The sequence below is a fragment of the Neopsephotus bourkii genome, unplaced genomic scaffold, assembly GCF_033783945.1.
Source record: "Neopsephotus bourkii isolate Nb327-2 ecotype Australia unplaced genomic scaffold, CSIRO-AGI_Nbou_v1 NB_1572, whole genome shotgun sequence".
NCBI classification, from domain to species: domain Eukaryota; kingdom Metazoa; phylum Chordata; class Aves; order Psittaciformes; family Psittacidae; genus Neopsephotus; species Neopsephotus bourkii.
This window is the reverse complement of record NW_026902048.1, coordinates 4298352-4320803: the sequence shown is the minus strand read 5'-3', so window position 1 is coordinate 4320803 and position 22452 is coordinate 4298352. Positions and strand designations below refer to the sequence as shown.

The 22452-nt window shown below is 40.4% G+C and overlaps 1 long non-coding RNA gene across 1 annotated transcript; it reads right to left on the bottom strand.

Annotated features, from left to right (window-relative positions):
* Positions 1–16160: 16160 nt before the first annotated feature.
* On the bottom strand, positions 16161–18580 carry LOC133221885 (uncharacterized). The gene is made up of 3 exons (XR_009728090.1): positions 18354–18580; positions 16881–16981; positions 16161–16295 (listed from the first exon to the last, which is right to left on the bottom strand). It is a non-coding gene; the product is annotated as an uncharacterized LOC133221885 (long non-coding RNA).
* Between the last annotated feature and the right edge of the window lie 3872 nt (positions 18581–22452).

Sequence of the window (22452 nt, the reverse complement as noted above, 5' to 3'; positions counted from 1 at the left end):
GATCTCTGTCCCTGTTTTTATTTCTCCTTTCTCATGCTCTGTCTCTTACTCTGACAAATGATGTAATAGCTTTCTCAAAAATTCTCATAATTCTCATTAATCACTCTCCACTATTTCTACAGCAGAAAATAGAATGGTCTCCATGCTCATGTACCAGAGAGGTTTGAAAAATGCTGCAAATCATCAGTTTTACCTGTGACCACCAAATCACAATGAAACCACGTGCTTTCTCGGTCTTGCTAAACAATCCGCAAAGAACAGGGCTTATCTTTTAACTCCTCAAACAACAAGAATACCCATCCCATCATTGTATTGCTTGAAACAGTGCATGCAAACACACAGATGTACACACAGTTTGTGACTCTTAATTACTTATTACTATCTGTGATAGAAGGACTGTTTGATCTTTGGGGATGTTCAGCAGTAGGGTGGTGCAAATTCTATGGTGCAATCAGCTTCTTTAATCACAACTGCTTTTAAGCTAACTTTATTTCCCCCAATTATTGTATTTATTACATGATCACTTCTCATGACAACTTCCAGAAACCTCAAGGCTATTTGTCTGTGCTTGGTCTAGGACCCTAAGCTGCCTTGAAAATCAGTGGATGGCAAATATCAGAGATAGGCTATCAACCCCTTCCTCTTCATCTAACTACACTATGCTCAGCAAGGTCTATCATCGCCACTTCAACAGCACATGAATCAGAGATTGCCATACCATGGGAATGGACTGCTCAAGAAAAATCAATAACTACTTTGCATTGGTATTGCAGAGTAAACATTTGAGATACTCGGGTGAATATGTGCTAATCTTGTCCCTTTTGAATATTCACATGGTTTGCAGTTGTTCTTCCAGAGGACTTCTACACCCTGTTGCATCCGCAGCAGCCAGTGTATGTAGGTTAGAGTATGAACTCGCTCTGCTGTGACTGGCTGCTAACAAGGAAAGTGGATAGATCCAATAATAAATACACTATAATGACATAATAAAAGTTTGGGAAATTGCAGGAGTCATGTTTCTCATTCAGAAGCCAACTTAAAATAAACTTGAAAGCCTGCAAACATCACAGTTTTTGTCTGATGAAAAAGTCCCAACTGAACAGCTCAATGAAATGACTTTGCGAGAGTATATGAAAGACATACCACAGGCAAATTGAGATACAAAGTTTGGGGTTTTGATCCCAGAGAGAGAGAATAATGTGTCCCTCCATTTATCCATGAACTCTGCAGCTGGCAGGGGCTGTGTTCTGTTAGTAATTACCATGAACAGATGAGGGAAGATATTCCAGGCCCCCCCCCCCCCTTTTTTTTTTTTTTGACCTGCAGTTAGAGAAAATTTGCTTGTTTTATTTTAGGTTTAAAAATGATGAGGCAGCATCAACCCGCATTTCACCCCAGAGCTGTTGATTTTCCCCTGTCTTCTCCCCCTCCCTTCCTTTCTTCCTCCCTTCCCACCCCCCAACATCTTAATTTATTTCAGACTATGAGTGTGCAGATTCCCAATTTAGTGAGAACAGTTTGCTGCCAAGGCCCTTCAGGGGCTTTCTCTGCAGTTTATTTTCTTAACTACAAGCTTCAGGTTGTTTTGTGTGTGCGAGTGGTAGGGAAGGAAGGAGGGGACTGCATTCCTTCCTCCAACTTTACAACATGAAAAGTTCAGATTTGCTCTTAGCCAACTAAGTTTTGTCCTTCCTTGTCCTGATCTGTATTTGGTTGCTGCCTTCTCTCAGCAAACACCCAGCTGGCAGCCTTGGTGGCTCACGGAGTAAAAGCATTAGACACATTTGTTGTTGAAATGGTTCTTTCCCTCTGCTCCCTCTTTTTCCCTGCTTGAAACAACTGTCCACAGAAGTGTGACAGAGACTGCTCTGAGTTCATGCCTGCTTCTAGGAATATCATTGATGAGATGAATTCTCTCCCCCTTAAAGGTGGGATAACATGGGAGCCTTGGTGGGTGGGACCATAGATGTGCCCAAAGAAGCACTCTAGACCTGCTCAAACAACCTTGGTTTTAGCAACAAAACCAAGGCAAAAATCGGTTTTATTGAGCCTCCAAACTATTGAACATAAATTGAGCTGCATTTTTTTCTAATGGGAATTCTGTCAGGACAAAAATAAGGATGATTTATCCAGTCAGAGAGAACTTCTATAGCACATGGCTGGAGCAAGGGGTAGCCCAAGTGAAGACCCCCATTGCTCAGGGGGTTCCCATGATGTCCCATAGTTGTGCAACAGCACACACTGCCAGGGTCTGGCTGGCAGCGGGCTGTTGTGGCACCAGGCATGTGCACCCCATTAGCCCCAAGGATTTCCCAGGCGGAAACACAAGAGTCCTTGCCTCGCTCCAAGTTTTAAGAAATGTTGGTTGCTGTTCAATTGGGAGCAAAGCCAAAAGGATAACAAAAAACAAACCTGCTTCCTGCAGACTTGGAAGCCTGTGCTGTGGCTGTTGCAGCAGCCTGCTGCCTTCCAGCCAGGGAGCAGCACTGGAGAGGGACAAAGGTCCCCTTGGGTGATGGGCCCTGCATATATGAGCCCTCCAGTGAGCACCAGAGAAACCTCACACAGCCTTTTCTCTTTGCATTGCCTTCTCCACAGCCCACCCCAGCAACAATTATTCTTGGATTAGCTCTACTTCTGGGATCCCCAGCAGCATGTCCCTGCCAAAGGGAGCATGGAAAAGGTGAAAAGCAAAGGAGCCCATCACCATAACTAATACAGCTCCAATGCCACAAAGGTATCAAACACTCAACCCAAACCCAGATCAATCCTTACAGGAATACACAGATATGATTTCAAGCTGCTGAACCATTAGAAATGAAGAGTAAGTGCAGGAAACCCTAGCATGTTATCAACAGCCTTTGAGCAATAATAATACAAGGTTCATTTCACAGAGGAAATTATTTAATATAAACTATTCACTCAACTCTAAACACAAGCCAGCAATATAAGGAAAATATGAAAGTAGCTTTATTTTTACAAAAAAATAATCCTGGGCAGGTTTTCTTTAGGGAAAGCAAAGCTTCCCTCCCATTAGCCCACTTCCTGCAATTCCACAGTGCGACTGTGTGTTGGGAATATACCCAAATTTATTTTTATGCAGATTACGGTACTCTCATATTTCCTTAATACAGTTTCATAACCGATTTCCTTTGCCCATGTTAACTGAAAACTGTTTAACATAGGCCTCACAACCAACCATTGTCAGACTCAAGGTAGCTTAGGGACTCTCTTTTTTTAAGAGGGGAGGTGGGGGCTAATGGTTGATGCAGGAACTTTTTGTCATGTTGTTACAACTGATGATATTAAAAGTTGTACGGGGGTGTTTTTCATGTTCCCAGAGACTTCCATACATGGTGGGTTTTTAGTTCTCCCCAATTCTCCGTTAGTTACTGCCCAAAGATTGATCAGTGACGACTGCAAGGGATCTGTTTTACTCTGTTCCTAGTTCCAAATAGCTGTGGTCAAAATTAAAGGGACTTTCACAAGACTGATCCAGAAGCCACAACTGGAACTTGCAGCTCCTATGGATGCAGTCTTCAGGACAGCACCTTACCTCTGCATTGGTCAAAGCCAGTCCTGCAAGGTAGCTTCCTCTGCTACATGGGATCAAGGGAGAAGTGGAAGAGTTGAACACAAGCAGCAGTGAGACAAGTGTCATCTACGACAAACCACCTCTCCTTCATGCCAAGTGGCATCACGACTCTAAGACTATGTAAGCCACAAGACTCTGGTAAGAAGCCCTACATGAGCTGGTCTCTCTCACCTGACTGGGAAGAGCATTAGGAGAGGCTGTTTAAGAAGGAAAAGGAGACAACAGATCACACAGGGAAAGGGAAAATCCTAGCCCGGAAGAATGGAAGGACTAGATCAAACAGAGGAAAAAAACACTCATGTGCCATCTGCAAGTCCTTTGTGGTCAAGCCATGGAACAGTGGGACACAAAACAGGAGAGAAATGAGAGAAAGAGATATTTTCTTCATTTGTTCCCCTCCTTCTAGCGCAATGTATATTGGATCAGTTCACCCAGTTTTTCTAACTCAGGGAACAGATGGTGTCATATTTGAATATAAAATGAGTTTTCATTTGCTTTGCCATAAAAGAGGGAAAAAATACAAACAAACAAGAAAAAAAAAAGAGCTCACCCAAAAATGATGCTATAGGTTTGGGGTTTTTTTTACAGACCTGTGGTCTCAGTTACAAGCTGAGCTTGTTTCAGTTCCCGGATCTAATTTGTGGTCTATTATGGTCCTTTTATGCCTGCAGATGTACAAAATGAAAAAAAGTCCCTTCTACAAATGGAAATACTTTTCTACTTAGACAATGTTCATGTTTTGAGGAAAAGTGAAAAACTGTTTAACCACATTTGGCAGCAAAATTCCAACTGTACAGGCACAGAGCTTGCTGTTGTTGCTCTGTGCTGTGTAGCTTTGAATTCAATTAGAATTCAAACCCACTCCTTTTTTAAGGTTCTGTTATGTTATAAGAAACAGCTTCTGAAATGAATACTTTTCTCATGGTACATCTTGTCAGGATCTATAAGAAGGACTAGGAAAACAGAAGAGAACCTCTTCACATGGTAATGCCAGGACAAAGATGAAGAAACCAGATTAAACAACATAGGATTTAAGAGACAAATGGATTGTGGCTGCTGTTCTTTTCCAACATGCAAGTTTTCATCCTTCAACAGCTGAAATAAGTGATCTGACTAAACACTCCAGTTGTATGACAGTGTGACTTCATAATGTCATCGTAGTGATCAGTGGACTTAGTCAAAAAACTAAAGTCATGTAGCAACAGAGGAAGCCAACAGGTCAGATGAACAATCAAGACCCTAGTTTCTGAGTCTATCTGCAGTCTTTCACTTGCATCACTTTTCCCCTGCTATGATGCTTATAAAAGTTTTGGGCTGTTTGCAGGTGCCAAAATATTCTCAGAATAAATTTGCACTGAATTTGAGACAAGCTGACTGAAGACCTCTCCTGAGTCCCTTATTTTCTCAAATTCCACAATTACGATGTTATTGCAAGTAGAGCCTTTTTTTCCTCTTTAATTTACACTCTGCTGGCTTACGTATTACCCTCCAGCACATCTATAAAAGACCTTGGTTGCTGAGGTGGGGCAGGAATTGAGTGGTTTAGGATTTGGTAAAGGGATTAAGGAGTCTTTCATTTCTAGGTCACTAGTTCAAGACTGTCATGATTGTAGGCTGTCTACTGACCTGTGTTAAATATATTGGTGGTTGTTGCTTATTCCCTATCAAAAAATCACCACCACATTTGGCATTGATTTGACTTTATAACAGAGTAGGATTGGTATGCATTAATCAGAAATGTTGCAAAGCTCTGATCAGGATGTGAAATCTCCCAAGGCTTGAGAATGGATGTGTTTGGGGTTCTGGTTTGACTTCTCCAAGCAAAAGAGTCAAGCAGTGAAATGTGGGTTTGAAATTGTCTAGTAATTCAGAGTTGTTAAGAGCCAAGTCCTACTTTTAATTTTAGCTGTGCCGTTCCCTTATGAAAACCAGTTTCTTTCTCTACTTCTCACCTGTCAAACTGCAAAAAAGGCTCCCAGTAAAATACCCTTTTTCTTATTTAGCTTCCAGATATCCCTGAAGACAGAAAGAAAGGAAAACATAGAAATTAGGAGATTATTAATGACTCAGCCAACTACAAATCTCAGAGGTAAAAGGAAGCTGTTATCACTTCTGTTATATTTTAGCTAAACATCAGAAGAAATACCAGGAGTGTGAAGATTTGAGTTCATTCAAATTAAAAGAATATTCCCCAAAAATTTTCAAAGCTTAGACCTTCAAATAGGTTTTCTTTAGCACCTTAGGCAGGAAGCTCCCCTACCTTCCTTTTTCTCGTACAGACACCACACTATTCAACAGGCTCTTTGACCTTAATGGGATGTTATTTGCTGATTTGGAGTCTCAGTCCCAGCAGTGAGTTCATAATAGCAGTCAGCTGAAGAAAGGCAGCTTCCCTACCTTCCAAAGACTGCACATTTTAAACCATCAAGCTACACATTGCTTCTGCCAGCTCTCAGAAAGATGTCAAATCAAGTAAAAATTCAAAAAGCAGAAAGCTCATTGAAAGTACAAACCCAGCTAAAGTGTTAAAATGCAGCAATATCTCTGGTAGGGAGGCAGCTTTCATAAACGGCACTGAAAAACAATCAAATTGGAAGATAAATACAACCTGGAAACAGCAGGAAAAGTTATACTGAACATAAATCTGCTTGTGATAATTTTAATTAAAACTGGATGTGATACAGTGTTCAATATGATATTTCCTTCATTCCCGTTTGTTATTGGGATTACATTTGTATATCCTGCTCAGCTGTAGGCCTGCACCATCAAGTCCAGGGGAGCTCAGATGCAGTGAGGCCAAAACAAAGGCTTAAAGAAAGCAGGCAGGAAGAAAAAAAAAAAAGAAGAGGAAGAATCCCAGTTGCTTTTGTAAGCTTTCACCTCTCGCAGCCTCCAGGATGCTGTGGTGACCATATGTTCCATACCTGACCATATTTTGATTTGGGACCTATTAGCTCTGAGGAATTTTCTGCTTTGAAGTTTGAGATTAAGCATGGGCCTGGTTGTGCTGGTTTTTCTGAGCTACTGCCTCCCCCCACCAGTGTTCTGGGTGCTGTCAATAGGCCTTTCTCTTTTTCCTCAATCTCCTCTTGTGACCAGGTGTGGGAAGGAGTTGGGTTTGTTCTGTTTCCCTTATCTCATTGTGGGCTTCACCTTTCAGTGGACAGCCAGCTTCTCCTTTTACCTTTCAACTCAGCATGAAAAGGGAGAGGTCCCTCCCTAAGGGGTTGCAGAGCTTCTCTGCATACTTGTAGGCTGCTGGATCCCTGGGTCTCCATCAGCCCTTAGCTGCATTCAGCACACTGTCTTCCCACTTAAACATTTTTTGCCATGTGTCCACAATAACTAGATTACCTAAGCAGCAGCAGCACAAGGAAGAAAACAGTTTTCTGGTGTTGTGCTGCTGTTCTGGTGTCTGGTGGGGGGCAAAAATTTCTAAATATCTTCTCTATTAGGAGGATCCAGAAACCAAAACAAACCACTCTTTCCCTTCTTCATTAAGCCTGTTTGACTGCAGCTTTGCTAACAGCAAGAACGTGCTACACTGATGTGAAAGCAAGAAAGTAGAATTTGGGAGATGATGTTCCACACTTGAGTTGAATGCTTCAAGATACAGCTTTCCTGAGCTTCTGCTTCAGAAATCATTATGGCCAACATTTTCCTTGCTAGCTAAAAGAAAGCTTAATTTTTAGCTGCAACAAATTACTGCTCCCCTGGTATTTTCATAGTATGGAAAATTCCCATTCCACCCAGTTATAACCCCCAAAACAAGTCATATGGGTAGCTACAATTCTTTGCATAACCTTGATTCTTTGTTCTCCGAGCTGAAACAGGGTGGGAATTTAATGCCATACCCAGTTTTGCCTACCCGGTATGGCTTTATTGTTCTGAGGAGCCACGAGCAGATGATCTGCACCCCAGCACTGGAACACCTTGGCCTGGCTGAAGCTTTGCTCTGATTAAAAGGGCTGTGGCAATTCAGCAAACTGGATGGGGATATTCACAGATGGTTGGGGAATGGGTGTGCTCTGTATTTATTTATTTTCTCTCAGAATTTGCTGGCAGGCCAAATATTTCTGCATTGTGAGGACTGAAGAGAAAGGAAGACATTTGACTGTTTATAGGAATCCCATTTCCCTTGTCTGGGATGCCTGTGCTTCAAAAAATGGTATCATTGCGGCCTGGGGATATCTGCTTACAACTTTTGAAGGAGATCTGTAGTCATAATCTATCAAAGCTTTAAATGAACATGAAACCAAGGAGACAAAATGAATAACTCACCCTAATGGAATAGCAGATGGTAAGATCTCACAGCACATCATGGTACTGTTCCAGCATTCACTATATAATGTTTCTTTTTCTGAGCGAGAATAGTGCTCATTCTTGTTGTTTAATGTCTACAAGGTCTGGTAGAGACTAAATCATGATAAGAGCCACAGACGTTTAGGAAAGCCTGAAATTGGATAAGTGTCAGTCACTATCACCTCCATCAACCTTAACTTCCTTAGTCACAATGTAAACAGCTCTACGTAGTTTTTCATCATTTAGTGAGAGAAGGGGAGAGAAAAATATATCCCAAACACTTCTGGACAGCAGCTGTGGGCGGAAAAATATATAGGATGGCAAAGCTTGTGAAGTGTGTAAGAAAAACAGTGCTAGTTAAACATGTCTGAATACTGGGAATCCCAGGGCATTTGTGTGCTTCGGTTCAGAAAAGGGAGGGATGTTGCATTTCACAACAGAAAGTCTTAAAAATAAAATAAAATAAAAATAATTGCTTTGGGGACCCGAGTTAAAATGCAGGTGTTTTGAGGGGAACATAAACATTTTTTCCTAAATGAGGCGTTGAGGGCTGGGAGAAGGGCAGTAAAATTAGTGGAATTACTGCCTGATTTTAACCAGATGATTGCTGCAGTTGGACACCAGTGCTGTTTCATTAGGGACTCTAATTTACAAGCCATTCGCCACATTCCAGGGGAATGCAGCACCACACACACCCCCCCCCAGCCCAATTCCTAAAGAATGCCAGCACTGAGCTTTATGGCAGCAATGCCTGACTACAAACTTGCTGTCTTTGGGGCTTTTTTTGTCATGGGTGCTATTGTTGGTTGTTTTCTTAAGGCTAGCTTGACTGTAGCACTGTGGCCAAGCTTTTGGGGAAGGGAGAAAAAGAGTCACACTGCCTTAACCTGGGCAGGTAGTCCCAGGAATCTCTGTATATGTCTGCTGGTGTGAAGAGCATATGGTCCTTCTGCTAAGAGCTGCCCTGATTTATACATAATGTGCAATCAGATATATTACATTGTTTCAGTGTTAGAAACTAGTATATTCCAGATATAAAGTGACCCTTTTCCTGGCCTTCCATTAGATCCTAAATTGTCATTGAAGTACAGTCCTGAAAGCCTGAAGCAGGTGAGGTTTTGGCCTCATGTGACCTAGCTCAACATAAATTTGCCTGGTCTTTATAGAGGCAAATGGCCTAATGAATGCTGTGGATAGCGATTTCCATGTAGCCAGCCCTTGGGATCTGGTATTACTTTTTTCATAGAGGTATGAGATTTCTGCCTCAACCCACCTGGCAAAGCAGCAATAACTTCTTTTTCTTTAACAAATAACACACAGCTGTCCTACATTCCTCCTGTTCACCCTGTTTAGCCATCTTTTGGACCTACCCACACCACATCAGCATAACTTTCCCATGTATCCCTGAGTGTTATTCCATTGTCACAGTGCAAATCACCAAAGCCAAGAAACAGTAATATTCATTCTTTCCTTGTTTCATGGGTTCAGAGCCCTCTTTGTAGAGAATAAGCATCCTTTTGACATGTCATTATTTCCTGGTTTTCTCCCATTCCTTCTTTCTATTGCTTTTTCTCACTGAATTTCACCTTTCCTATCAAGAGCTGCAAAGGTTCCCTATTTTGTCCAATCAACTTCCTTCCCTGTGCTGCTTGCAATTTTCTTTCACATTTTCAGTACATCTGAGTTTCATTTTTCCCCAATGACTATTCTCTTGGCTAACCCACTCTGCAATTTTGGTAGGCTCATTGAGGTCCAACGGCCATGGTTAATGTTTGCCTGCTGTTAATCCTAACCCTCACACCTAAATTATGATTAAAAATACTGAACAGAATCCCAAAAGCCGGAGGGGGTTTGAGTCTGTCACCAAGTAGTTATAATATGTGCATGTTACATATTAACAAAGCATACAAATGCAGGAAGTGAGGTTTCCTTTCATTTGTAATATTTGTCTCCCATTTTTTTTGAGGGCAGCCATTCTGGTCTACCGCTGCCTCTCCTCTGCTGCTGTCAGATCTCACAAGTTCTGCTGGGTTGGCTCAATCAAGTATTTCAATGTGAAACCTCCTCTTTAAAACCCAAAGCAGATTTAGTAAATAATGTCCTTCCCCTGAGGCAGGAATGAGCCAGCAGAGCAGGAACTGTGCCGACAGAGGAGTAACATTATGTACAGAAAGGAAAACACCAAGTCCCCTTGCATGAATTCATTCTTTGGGATCTTCTGCCCTACTTGAAAACCTCTAGTGAAATATTGTGAGGTCCTCCTCATCTTGAGCAAATTCAAATTCACCTTTAATTTAAACCATTCTTCAGAGTTTTTGACTTTGTTTTAAAATTATATAGGGGCTTGTGTTTGTGTGGGTAAAACTGAACATCATCTCATGCTTCCAAAGACACTTTGGCTGAGAAGATGTGGTTTTCAGATATAGCTTGCCTACAGAGAAGTCCCAATTATTCCCTTCAAATATTACTTATTCAGCATTTGGATCATTTTTTCTCTGCCAAAATGTGTTTGTGAATCAATCCAGCATCCTGTCAATGCCTTTGTTAACCATAAATATTTGCTAACAGCCTATATAATCAAGTGGCAGCTTACAACTCTTTGCAAATGCTTCTTTCAAGGAATATTTGGAGATCACTATTCTGGTCACTGCCTGAGTGTGTGGGAGTCCGCTGAGCTGCAGGGTGATGATGTTAGTCCAGAACTGACTGAAGCTATATAAACTGACCAATGACCTGTGGCACAAAGTAAATGATGAGAAAAAAACCACTTCTTTTCCAGATTCCATTTTAAACCATTTGTGCTACTCTTCATGAATATGCACCAATTTGCAAAATGATTCAGTTGTGCAGGTACCCAAACTATTACAGCCACCCAAACAGCAACCATGTGCTTTCACTGAGCAAAGAGCTAACTTGACAGAAACCAAACCTCAACTTGTGGTTGCCTTAAAATGAAGTAATTTAACTACTAGTCTTTATTTGCAGAGGTAGATAAGTTTAAACAGACGCTTTCTATTTTTCACTTTGCTACATCTATAGACTTGCTGAAAATCTTTGTGAATGAAAAATATTATTATGTGTCCTGGGTTTAGCAGTAGATAACTTACTATGGTATCTTTCCATTCTTTTATATATCTGAGATGGCAAAGGCCTTGTGACACAACTTCCTGTAGTTTATAAAGCACTTATTTTGACAGTCAAGCTACCAGATAAATTGTCATGAAGTCACTATGATTTCTCTGGGTTCATCCTTGGAATGATAACAGACTTTATAACTTGGAAGACCTTTTATTTGCTTGGTTAATGTTCTTGCTACATAGTCAGGATTCACTGCACCATCAGGGCGTTTTGGAACGTTTCATGACTCAAGTGCTTTATTCTTACTGTCTCTGGCATTTAGACTCCTAACTGACCTGTTTTGACTAGTTTGGAAAACCAAAGAAACTTCTTTAAGGGTAAATGATGTGCATCAGCTCTCTATATTAGCCAATCTATAGGAGTCTCTCTTTGGTACTAACAAAGAACAATCTGGCATGAATTATTTCCCACTGCTATTCAGAGACCTTTCAAGACTTCAATTCTTGTTTTCATAAGATCACCTTGTATAATTGAGGGCTAAAATGCAGGGTAATTTGTTCAGATCCCTTCCCAGTCTGCTTATCATCATCTCATGGACCTGTACAACTTACAATGGAAAACAAGTTGAACAAAATAAGCTGGAATTTTTCTAACACCACAGTGAATGCAGGCAGCTTCTGATGATCAATTTAAATAATCTTCACTCCAAACAACACTTGAAATGAGAGAACCAATGCTTCATAGAGATAAAAATAAAACTTTGAAATTTAGTTGATTTACTGAAGAAAACACTTTTTTTTTAATGATTCTTAAACAGTAACAAAATTTAGTCTCATTAGGAGAAAAAGGAATGGATTTTTTGCTGCCTTAGAAATCTTTTAAGAGTAAATACATTTGGGGATATTTGGACAATGTGGAAGCTGCACTGAGAATGTCTTTTCTTGAAGGGGCTTTAGAAGAAGATGCCCTGATTTATAAAACTGTTCTATTGACATAGAGGTCCAGCTAAGTTTAAAAATTGGAACATCATGACTGATCAAAAAGATAACACAAACCTCATGTCTCTTCATAATTTATATGAGTGTAATTAAAGCTACTATCTTTTATAGATGTGTTTATTAGATGCATGTTCAATAATCAGAGATGTTGTAAGATTAGAAAGATTTAACATTATAGAATTAACATTATAAGAAAATGACTTTTTCATAAGTCACTAAAAATGTGATGTCCTCATTGACAAAATGCAAAACCTTGTGAGCTAGAGCTAGTCAGACACGCAAGACAGGAGGCTGATGCTAGAAGGAAGAAGACCTACTCCATCTCTGCTGCCCTGATCCCGAGGAAGCTCTAAGGTGAAGCACAGCACAGATGTTGCACACCAGTGCTCAGCTGCTGAAAGGGGATAAATGACTAATAGCCTTCACAAAAGGCCAAACAAAGTGTCATAAGCTCCTAAAAGCTCCTAAGATGAGTTTCAGCTTTTTTCCTATAATTATCTCACTTCTAGGCTAAACTTGACAGAAAACCCACTTGCTTTTGTAAGAAATACTTTTGTTGTTTAGGAATGCAGATGTTGCTGAGACTCAGAAGGAAGCCTGCTTTGATTTGGCCAGCTGTCTCCTAACAAGATGTCCACAGACTCTTCATTGTACCCTTAACACTTAATCTAGACAGACAATGGCTTAATGCTAGCTCTTGACACAAATAGACACTGCAATATATCGAATAAGGCTGAGGCCATCAAAATAATTCTCATTTGAGAGGAAATGCAGCCTGAACCCCAGTTTGGGAGTCTGCTGAGTAAACACTACCAAAGGAGAAATAAACATGTTCTCTTGGCTTGAACTACCATAACTCTCAGCTGCAGAAAGAAAATACAGCACAAGAGAAAAAGGAATGTTTAGATATAACTTAGAAGACGGATATTTTCTGTTCATATTTAGAAGATCTCACAATAGCTGACCACAGCCATGTGTGGTAGCTGACATCTACCCCTTACCCAAAAATATGCTCAGGCAGATGGAGAAAGAGATTGCTGGGATTTGATTATCAAAAATAAAACCACAGACCTGGATGAGCTAATGTTGTTCCAGATGCGTTATCTTATAATCTTCAGGAAGAGAGGAAAGGAACGTTGTATCCTCCCTTAAAGAAGTCTTTCAGCAGGCTTTATTTCCCCACTGCATGAGAAGAAATTGCTGCCTAAAACTGAAAGGGATCTCTGCCTGAGTCCAAACCAGAAGAAAAGTTAGGTCTGAAAAACAGCAAACAAGTGGAGTGAATCTCAAGTTTCCATTCATCTGCTATGACACAAAAAGATCCCTGGGTCCTTCTATTCTGTATTCTTCAGGAGATGAACCCAGGTTTATGGCTTATTATTTTTCTTTATGCTTATTCTTGCCCCACACCACATTTCTATTTTTCCCAAATTCCTTCTATCTTGCATCAAACTACATTGCAGAGCTCAGCCAAAACAGAGCCCTCCAAAAAACATCCTGTGACAGTATCTTCAAATAAAATCCTAGAGTTAGTCATTTAAGCTCTTAGCAGTGGGGTTGGTTTCAAACAGAATTCACTTTAGAAATGCTTCCAGAGTGATTGTGACATCTTTAAAGCCCTCCGACTCTTCCTGGGAGGAGCAGCCTCATCGAGTGCATTACACTAGGTGCTGCAGTAGAGCCCGCATTGGTACTTGTGCATTTGACCCAGGGGTCACTGAGCTCACTGATAAGGTGGCTGCCCTCCAAGGAGACATCCAAGCCTCCAGTCAGGTCCCACAGTAACTGCAAGGTCAGCTTTTTTGCCACATACGGTGACCATTAGCTGAAAATATCAGAGACCAAAGGTCACTGCAGTGCCCTGGCAGTATTTATACACTTGAAAAGTACCTGGGTGCCTTTGTTACTGCTCCTGTGGAAAACCAAGAATTTGCTTTTTAAAACAAGATATGCTTTTTCTGTCTTATATATGCCATATACATGTTCTGCCTTCAAAAGTGTTATCTCATACTTAATGTGATGGGAACAGAATTCATCCCTCAGTAAAGCAAAGGATGCTGCTACCATTGTTTCTTCATTGTTAAAAGGTGGAAACCTCAGACAACGAGAGGGGAAAAAAAAAAAGAAAAAAAAAGGAAAAAAGAAGAAAAGAGACAGTTTTAAGGGCTTTTAAAATATCTAATGCTCCAGGATCTAAACTGGCAAGGAGCCAAGCAGTGTCTTAAAGGGACAAGCACTTTATTATACTTTCTAATTCTTCAAAAGTCTGTCTGTAGGATATATGAGCTGGCTCTAATATGACTACTCTATTCTCATCCTCCAGTGGTATACTCTGGTCTCAGCTCATAAATTGAAAATGGAAGATCACTAAATCAGCATGGACTGTTTCAGAGGGACATTGCGAATTTCCAGTCAAATCTTCTGGTTTATCTTAAATATTTCATCTTAATGTCACCTTTAGAAAAAAAATCTTTCATTCAAGTAAGTTACAACATACAGTTCTAAACTGATTACACTCCCCCACTGACCTTCTGGAAAAAGGCTTCCACAGCAGTACAAATACCACGGTGGCAGCTTTCTGCTGTAGCTTAGGAAGGAGAATTTTTGGCATAGGAAATGCTCTCAAGACACTTTATGATGCATAAACAAGATAAGAGGGCGTCCACATTGCCATAACACAATGTTTACACCACAGTGGCTTCTGGCTAAGGCTCCTTTCAGAGTCTACCACTTCTATAGGCGAGTCCCATGTCCTTTAAACCAGCATGACCAAACATAATTTACTAGGCCAAACTATTTTCTGTTTTGCCACAGATTTCAGCAGTCTAAACAAGAGGAGCCACTGTTTGAGGCAGGAGGAGATGCAGTAGTGAAAAGGATCTAAAAAGATACAGATTAATACTCTCAATGAGTCAGGTACAGCCTGACTAAATCTCCTTACAATAATAATAGCACCTTCCGCCCCTGAGGAGTAGCACTTCCCCAAAAGCTCAAAGAAACTAGAAGGGAAAGATTTAACTGAGAAATTGTATCACAAAATGCATTATAAATGTCATTCATTTCAACCAATCCCGGTTGTACTTGGCAATAAACAATGGACCCTTGAAATACAACTCTTCTGTATTCTGCTGCTAAAATAATTGAGGAGTTACCTGAGAAATATGTGTTGATAAAATTGCTCAGAGGGCTTGAATCTTTCTTTCTACCCCGGCCTTATTCTTTCATTCTCTGAGTGGAGAGGATTTTGGGTTTGGGGACTTTAAATGAAGCTGGGAATTTCCATTGCTGCTTATTTATACAGGGCTATGCACCACAGTTAATTCACCCTGACAAGAATGATGTTGAGCTTTCTTGCCATATGATCTTGTATTTAAGATCCTGTCAGTTTTGAGGACTCTAAATAAACCTTCTTTTAAATATTTAATACTCTTCAGTGATATATGCCTTTAGGCTCTGAGCCTGGTCCAACCATCAAAACTTAAGAGTTTTCTATATTTCCCAACACCACAGTCTTCCTGTATAAATTAAATTTGCACTCTAAATTCTCTGATGGATTCCAAGTTGTTTGCTTCTCATCTGCCATTCCCCTGTATCTAGAAAGAAATTAAAATCTATTTGAGTTTCTTCTAGAAGACTCCTAGGGTATTTGTATACTAAAGTCATCCCATCCCAAAAACAATATCCAGAATATTTTATGATAACGTCTCTGATGGTGTGAATGATGCTCAGGTTCTCTACCTTTTTTATAAAGGACCTGATAAAAGAAGTCAAAGAAATGGTGATTTCTTTGTCTACTTCTTTGGGCCGGTGACTTGCTCCCTTTTGTTCTGGTAACTATAGGAATCAGAGGAACAACAGGCTACCTGACACAGATCAGAGATCTTCCTGGAGTAAATAGAAGCCACCTTGCAATACTGACTCATTGAAGCATCGTGTTTAATGTGGGCTTTTACCAAAATAGCTAACAGCCTATTGCTTGAGAATCTCACCCATGTCACTAAGAGAAACATAGGTGAAAGCTCTCAGTTTAAATAAGATTGATAGAGGTTTGGATTTCTGTCCCCACTGACTATGCCAAGTTATTTTGACCACAAGTTCCACAGCAGACCTGTGGAGATTTCCTTCTAATTATATATGTCAAGTAGTCAAACCAGCTCAGATCCTCATTCAGCTTTCTCAACCCTGAAGGTGGCCAAAGGAGCTGGTAGATCAGAAGTTTCTTCTCATCTTTCCAGCAGCCTCAACCATCAACACAATTCTCAAGGTACTGAAGAACTAGGACCTTCCAGGCAAGATTTATTTGCTCCCTTGTACTCAAAGTCCTGCAGAACTTGTTTTTTTCCCATGTATCTCCCCATTTTCACTCCTGGATGTGTCACACACAGATAAAATCTGATAGAAAATCTGGTGGAAAATCTGAGACACACAACAAAATCCCAGCCCAAGAGTCACAGAAAGTTATCTGAATAGGAACAGGGCAGATGGGGTACCTGTCACATGCTCCAGCCACAATCAATAGCAAAGGCAAAAAAGCTCCAGGGAGGGCCTTCATCAGATGGAAACATAACTAAAACAAAGTATATGTCAAGTTCAGTTCAAGAGAGGGTCCTGGAAGATAACTTATAACAACTAGAATAGAAAATCAAGCTCTTCTTTGACAGAAATCGTCCTTAACTCCAAGTAAGAGTGTTTAGACTTCACAGAACTCAGCAAAATTGCCTTTGAGTGTCAGCAGTGAACACTGTATATTCTTCTAAGACTTCACAGTGCAACTGTCAGCTGTCTGTTTTCTTTCTGCTATATGTAGAGTTTATACAGACACTCCCAGAGGAGCCTTTAATTGCATGTCATGACAAGTCTCCCAACCTCTTTGCAGCTCTTCCACTTAACACATAGTGTAAACTCACCCAATCTCCCTTCACTTTCTCCTTCCTGGATTTCTCTCTCGGAGCTCTGTGGGGGCCTGTGTTGAAGCTTCATTATGATGGAGTGGACCCAGTGGAGAACTCTATAAAAAGCATCCGACCCATTTATCAGGACAGATCTCTTTAACAAGTCTATATAAACCTCATGTGTTGAAGAGACCTAACCTGTGACTCAGAGACAAAACTAAAGCCTGAAGTAACTAAGAAAGAAGGGTCTCTTTTCCCCTGATTACTTATTCCTACTGTTGTTTTCATTGTGCAAGAAAGTCACTAGGTTTTACTAATGACAGCACTGAGTGGTCAGCAGAGAGACACCATCATTACGGAGAGAGCTATGCAAACACAGAGACCATCCCTGCCCCAGAGTTCCTATAATATAAATAATAAAGGCAGTGGGAGGGAAAATAGAAGCACAGAAAGGTGAAATCCATTGTTCAAGATGACCCTACAGCTCAGTAGCCACTACAGAGCATTGCTTCTCAGGGCAAGGGATTTTGTAAGAGGTCTAGATTTGCACGTAATAAAAAAGACAAAACAATTATGACAAAGACATTGTAAAGCGTAGTTACACTTGTAAAGGGATTCTGTAGAACCTCATATCCCAGTGTGACATATTATTCCATTTTTGAGCAAATTTGCTTTAATTTTCAAGTCAAAGAGTCATTTCTTTTGCACTGCTTCTGCCTCAGACTAGTATCCAAAAATCAAGCCACACCAGTAAAACATTTATATTTAAAGAACTGTATGTTTGCATCAAATTCCTCCCCTACCCATTCCAGCCATGGTTTAACTGTACACTTAAGCACATGTTTAACTTTAACCACACAAGTAGTGCTATACACATCAATGAAACTACCTGCACTTAAAATTAAGCACTTGTTTAAGAGCAAGATGCAGAGAGACATATAGTGGGATTTTAAAAACCCCTTGAGCATTCGGTGGAAGTTAGGTGCTTAATGTGCTTAAGAGACATTTGAAAACCCCACTGAGATGGTGTATCTGCTGCTGAATGCCTCTGGAAATCTGGCAATGATGCTCAGAGTGATACAATGATTGATTGCAGTGAGAATTGCACCTCTAATAAAGTCCTGATTGCCCAGGGAATTTGCAACAGATATGGCTAAAACTGGTGCAAGGATCAGCTCTTTTTTCTAAAGCACCTCTTAGAGCTTGATCCATATAGCAGTGGGGTGTTGTGCTATTCTGTGAGCTACTCAAGCAGCAGGTCTCAGAGGGCTCACAGAACCAGCTTTTGGTCCATCTATGTTTACTACTTTGCAGACTTCAACAATCTGGGGTATAATATCACCCTGTACAGCAGTCAAAGACCACAATCCTCTTTTTCCCATCCTATCTCACCAAATCCTGCACCTCCACACTCTCTTGATCCCAGACTAATCCCTCAAAGAAGACCCAAACCACCCAGTCTCCAGCTCTGACAAAATCAGCACTCACCCAACAAAGCATCCAAACGCCTGAGGACACTCAGAAGCTGAACAAACACCTCTAATGAAATGATATAATTTTTCTAAGCTAATGAGAAGAAGGTGACCTGAGCCCACAGGTATGAACCCTAAAGGACAAGAAGCCGAGGAGATAAGCACCCACTCTCCACACAAGCTAACAGAGGTCACGCTGGCCAGAGTTTGAATCTTTCTGGCAAACAGCTCGCTGCAGCTCTACACCTGGCTGGGTTTAATTTGTTATTTATGTCAGCTTTGCATATTTGTAAAGTTCAAGGGTTTATTGCCCTGGCCTGACCTTGCCAAGTCAGAGCTCACATGTGGTTCTCTAGTAGCAATTTCTTTCTAATAAACTTTACTTGAAAGAACATGTGTGATAGATTTTGTTGATGATTAAAAAGAATGGGGCTATGTTCATTGTTAGCCAAGCTGGTTTTGAAGTTTTGTTGGAAGTCACCTCTGCTCTCATTTTTAAAGAAATGTCCCCTTCCCCCTCACCCCTTTATTTAACTGCACACCCTAATTATGTTTCATGTTGAAGCATGTAGCATTGTCTGTGTCTATACAGTAAAGACACTTCCCCTTGTGCTTATTAAGATTGTTAAATTAAAGAGCATTGTTCAGAGCTGTTCTTTAATCAGAGCATGTGCAAGCACCAAAATCTGGGCACACACAAGCGCATGAAAATGCAAGTCTCAGATGTACAAACATGTAAAAAGCTACCAGTGCCTGGCACATTCTTTAGCAGCCCCAAAGACTGTTGCTCGCAGTTTGCTTTGTTTTTCCCTGTTAAGAAAAGAAACAAATATTTTCTGTCCCTACGTTTGTATAACAGGATAAGGTCCTAGCTCCATAGGAAGCAACACCAAATTCCCTTCACCTTCAAAGGGCTCAGAAATTCATCCCCTTATGCTAAAAAATAAATAAGCCAGCATTCCCTGGGAAGTGGAACTTCTAAAACATGATATGTTGACCTTTCTGCAGTGTGGGTTCTCATGTGGCTAAAAGCATGGTGGTGCCTGTCTCCATAGTGAGCCAGGTGGGTGCCATGCAAACTTAAGCACTAGATGCATTTCAGGGACTGCATAAACTCAGGATTTTGTGCACACAGACCCACATTTAATCCAGCAGTGCCTATCCTTCTGCTAAGTGTGGTTGGTATCGTGCAAGTTTAAGAGTTATTAGAGGCAGATAGACAGACAACATGATTGCATAAATCTCATTTTCTTACAAATCCCAGATGAAAATGTTATAACACTGCTAACACATCCTGAAATCCTTACTTCCCCCAAACTCCTAATTTTCCCACAGCTTGTTGTATTTTCAGTTTAGAACATAATTCTGGACAGATAGCATTGAAGGATGTTTTCATCTGATGTATGACAGCAAGTTAGAATGTGCTTTAGTGATTACTTGAAGAGCAGGTATGTGCAAGTACTTTCCTGAATCAACAGCTTTGATTGTAAATCATTTGAGGCAGGATTGCCATTTATTAAATGTGTGTACAATGACCTGCCTGAGATCCCTAACACTACTGTAAAATGACTAAATAAGTAAGTAATAGTGACATTCATGCTCTGACAGCAGCTATGAGACTTTCCATTAAATGAAGAGCTCAAGAGGCAATTGCGCCTAATAGTCAAAGCAGGGAGGAGGAAACTGAATTCCTGTTTGTCACTCATGGAGCAGGGTCAGGATGCAGGGTAGGTTACTGCTGCCTGAAGTAGCAGCTCATAGCTCCCTCTGTGAATGGGACACTGGCTTCAGGAATTGTCAGCCTGACACAAGTTTTCCTTTACTAAGTGGCAAAAGACACTAGTTTGAATTACACTCAGTGTGGGTAAAAGCTGCAGGGCAAGCAGCAACGATCAGCTGTGTGCCAACTGATTAGAAGAGCTCAGCCTGATGAAATCTGAGATTTGCTTTTTCCAGTACCACCAAAGCAAATCTTAAATCTTATTGCTTGTCTTCTTTTCGTATGAGGTGGCTTCAAAGAACCAGGTGATTTTAGCAAACCATAACAGACATGTATGCAGGTTTGTATGTTCGTATGTGTATATATACAGACACACCTGCGAATACTTTTCTTCAGCTTCTCTGTTTCTTTGGCATCACTGTTATCTCTGTCTCCATACACAGCCTTCTTGTCACGTTCATTGTCTTTACCTTTCCCACCTCTTTCTTATTTCAAATTCTTCCTCTCTCTCTGTGAATTTCACATCTTTTTAGCTCTAAATGTCTTTTCATGGCCCAAATAACACCACGTCTTTTTAAACAAATAGCATCCCTTTCTCCTCTTACAAAACTTTTTTATAATGTTCTCACTTAAAATGCATAAATAGTTTGGCAAAAGCACATTTTTACAAGGAATAACAAAATCAAGGAGATCCAAAGCCGACTAGACAGCCCCATATAGGCAAACCAAAAGCAGAATATAACTGGGGTTTCCAAAGCGAACTGGAAAAGTTTCAGCAAAGGCCTAGCCCTTATTCTGACTACAGCTTAATTGGACACCCTGGTGTTTGAAGGGGCTCGGTGGAAAATAAAAAAAATGTGCCTATTGTTCTTAGACCAAGTATTATAATAATAATCATTCTTTAAGCATCAGCAGTGCCTTTCATCTAAGGACCATAAAGCGCAGAGCAGGCATTAATGAACTAAGCCTCTTGGAGTTCCTATAAACAAGGTAGAAATTTTAGACCCATTTTTAACATAAGACTGAGGCCCAGGTAAGATAACAGCAATTTGTTTTTTACATTTGCTGTTGTTTACTTAATTCTATTTAGGCCTAACAATAAGTAACACTTGATCTTCAGAAGTCATAAGTATCCCTTATCCGATGGCTCTTATATAGTGTCTTTAAAGCTCAATTTCTACTTTAGCTGCCTTAAAAGGATGTGCTTAGATTTCTCTGCCTCAAAATCCCTCCCAAATCATGCCACAAGTTTGTGCAAGGACTGGAAGAATTTAAAGCTCCTAGTTCCTAGTCCCTTCATCTACACAGTAGTCTACCATGATTTTTGTAGTACAGCTAATGTCCTGTAAAGACCTAAGCATAGTCTTCACTTTCAGCATGAGCAATTCTATTGAATACAATATTAAACACAGTGAATACAGTTGATTCAGTGGGCAGGTTTTCCTACAGGATTTGGTCTCACATATATCCTTTCTAGCCTTTAGAAACTCTCAGATGACTTCACACACTCACCCAAGAGTTTCAAATATGAAATGGAGCTAAATCCCCACAAAACCTTGTTTTATCAACCTTCGCTAGCTCTTCAGTGATTGGCCAGGAAGTCTGTAAGCAGTTTCCCAGGCATTGGCTTAACAAGAAGCTTCCAGCCTCGCTTTCAACCAATCCAAGTGCTAAACAGAGCACTGCCCAATTTATTTTTTAACAAGGTTCTCTACTACTGAAACCAGTATGAAGTGCAATTATTGGATTAACATTCAACTGTTAAATTATCCTCCCAACATCTTTCCAGGCCATTCTCTTAGCTCTTCAGAAGTATATTTTATTGGGAAGGGTAAATGTATAAAATTCTACTGTTAAAACACTTAACAAATCTCCCCTGTCAGGCCAGTAAACTGTAGTCCACCCACTCTGATCTGAGATTGCTGTTTCTCTGCTCCCCCTTCTCCACCTCTCTTTTCTTTGTTTAAAATATGCTGACCACACAGTGACCTCTCGTAACCCATTGGTCGAAAATTACAACCAGCCACACAAACAAGCAGCTCGAGGTCAGAAAGAGCAGGGTCTGCTAAAAGTTAGTAATCATACATTAATTCCCTGACATAATTAATCAAAATGAACCACCGTTATCTAGCGCGGAACCTTTAACCTATTACAAAGGGGTCAATTTGCAAACCACTTGAGCATGGGAGTTTGGTACAAATAGCATACTCCCTTCATCTGGGATGCCCTAAGTAGGCAAAAATGCCTTTGAAGTCCCAAATCTACCAGATTTAGATATAATTTCATCAATCAAGTTAAAAGGCTGCCTTCCTTCCAAAAAGGATTTCATGTAGATCTGTCATCTAGCTCTGTTCAGTGGGTGACTGAAAATCCATTTGTTAGGCTCTTTTTGTCA